We start from the raw sequence: 3,001 nt of genomic DNA on the forward strand, positions 1-3,001 counted from the left end.
GCCGGCAGGCCGCGAGACCTGACGCCCGGCGGCAAAGAGTGCTCCTCTGAGGATATAGATGTTCCGTTCCGCCGCATAATGGTGACGGTGACCGCTGCCTGCGGTGGCAACGCTGGGCAGAGTCGATACTCGCTGTGTGGTGGAAGGTAAACATTATGCGGTACATCAGTACTTTCCTAATAGTTCGGTCGTCTCACGGCACTGCTTAGTAAATGATGCAAGGCCACATATAGATGATTTATGCGAATGTCCCTATACGTGCTGTAAGACTGGGCACACAACGTGAATCGCACGTCAGCCAGACACTCGAACATGCACCACTCTCGGCCTGCAACGGAGACACACAATACGTAAACATCTGGAATGCGACAATGTCGAGTGCATCCTCTCTGCGACATTGCACCGTCGACACTATGATAACCAGAGCAGTAGGTCCACCTATAAAAGCACAATACCCCACTCCTCCGACAACTACCATTGCTCAGATAAACCAACACACATCCTACACAGAGGGGCACCAAATATCACCCCCCGCCCTCGTGTTATACCACATGAAAAATTGCAGAAGTGAGAGACACAGACCCGCCAGCCTCTTGCTACAAGCATCGAACCGACGTGACGTATCTGACGGTGACTCAGGCATCCGCGTACTGCCACCACTATCCACCCCCCCCCCTCTCTCTGCCCCCTTCCCACACAATACCAAATGTAACCAACTTTATCGCTTAACCTAACTGTGGCTGTACCACATTATCGCTTAACCTAACTGTGGCTGTACCACATTATCGCTTAACCTAACTGTGGCTGTACCACATTATCGCTTAACCTAACTGTGGCTGTACCACATTATCGCTTAACCTAACTGTGGCTGTACCACATTATCGCTTAACCTAACTGTGGCTGTACCACATTATCGCTTAACCTAACTGTGGCTGTACCACATTATCGCTTAACCTAACTGTGGCTGTACCACATTATCGCTTAACCTAACTGTGGCTGTACCACATTATCGCTTAACCTAACTGTGGCTGTACCACATTATCGCTTAACCTAACTGTGGCTGTACCACATTATCGCTTAACCTAACTGTGGCTGTACCACATTATCGCTTAACCTAACTGTGGCTGTACCACATTATCGCTTAACCTAACTCTGGTTGTACCACATTATCCCTTAACCTAACTCAAGTTGTCCCTTAACCTAACTCAAGTTGTCCCTTAACCTAACTCAAGTTGTCCCTTAACCTAACTCAAGTTGTCCCTTAACCTAACTCAAGTTGTCCCTTAACCTAACTCAAGTTGACCCTTAACCTAACTCAAGTTGTCCCTTAACCTAACTCAAGTTGTCCCTTAACCTAACTCAAGTTGTCCCTTAACCTAACTCAAGTTGTCCCTTAACCTAACTCAAGTTGTCCCTTAACCTAACTCAAGTTGTCCCTTAACCTAACTCAAGTTGTCCCTTAACCTAACTCAAGTTGTCCCTTAACCTAACTCAAGTTGTCCCTTAACCTAACTCAAGTTGTCCCTTAACCTAACTCAAGTTGTCCCTTAACCTAACTCAATTTGTCCCTTAACCTAACTCAATTTGTCCCTTAACCTAACTCAATTTGTCCCTTAACCTAACTCAATTTGTCCCTTAACCTAACTCAATTTGTCCCTTAACCTAACCCACGTTGTCCCTTAACCTAACTCAATTTGTCCCTTAACCTAACTCAATTTGTCCCTTAACCTAACTCAATTTGTCCCTTAACCTAACTCAATTTGTCCCTTAACCTAACCCACGTTGTCCCTTAACCTAACTCAATTTGTCCCTTAACCTAACCCACGTTGTCCCTTAACCTAACCCACGTTGTCCCTTAACCTAACCCACGTTGTCCCTTAACCTAACCCACGTTGTCCCTTAACCTAACCCACGTTGTCCCTTAACCTAACCCACGTTGTCCCTTAACCTAACCCACGTTGTCCCTTAACCTAACCCACGTTGTCCCTTAACCTAACCCACGTTGTCCCTTAACCTAACCCACGTTGTCCCTTAACCTAACCCACGTTGTCCCTTAACCTAACCCACGTTGTCCCTTAACCTAACCCACGTTGTCCCTTTGCCTAACATAGTTCACTGCTCGGAATCTCTGGTGTCGTTGTTATCCTCATGTAGATGTCTTGCGAGTGTTGCTTACTTTCCACATATTCCCGCTATCCACTGTCAATTGTACTGCAATAGGACTATATCGCCGCCCCCCCCCCCCTCTGTCCCCCTCTTTGTGTCTCTGTCCTCTCAAGCTGGTCGGTCTGGCGTTTGAGTGTTAAATGAGCCTCGCAGCTGTTCAGTTGCATTCAGATGTCGACGCCCTCAGTGTACGTCGTGGTATGGTCTGTGTCCATTGTCCGCTGATGTCGTACGCGTAACCCACACGCTGTACCGATCATCGGTCGTTACGTACAGAGTGAAGTAGTGTGATACGTGTGACCGTACGCTGGCTGTGCCCAACGGTGTCGAATCTCAATTTCCATATGTTGTGCTCGATGCTACTTGTCTCGTCTCCCAATAACAGCTAGGTTGCACTGTGGTACGCCGTAGAGGCGTGTGGGAGGAACGTACGAACGCATTGTATGTCACCCTGGGTCGCTGGGGGTGGTGGTGCGGTGAGTCAGGTCAGGTCAGGTCAGGTCAGGTCAGGTCAGCGTGAGCCGTCTGATGTAGTGACGCGTGTATTCCGACTTTGTCGTATTGCCTCACACAAAGTGCTACCCTGGTGGACCGCGTTCCATATCTGGGACATGCCGCAGATGCCGGTTGACAGTGGATCGCGGAAGGGACATCGCATACGTGCGCGGGCCACCTTCCACGTGTTCTCTTCTGCACATGTCGCAGTGTGTATGTGGTCTGATGTAGCGTGTCGTGACACATGACATCCTGGCATGCAAGAATTGTTGAATTCGCAAATGTAGGTGGACATCTACGTTTACTGCCCAAGATACGCAAATAACACGCGATCTAGTGT

The sequence above is a fragment of the Schistocerca gregaria genome, unplaced genomic scaffold, assembly GCF_023897955.1.
Source record: "Schistocerca gregaria isolate iqSchGreg1 unplaced genomic scaffold, iqSchGreg1.2 ptg001287l, whole genome shotgun sequence".
NCBI lineage: Eukaryota > Metazoa > Arthropoda > Insecta > Orthoptera > Acrididae > Schistocerca > Schistocerca gregaria.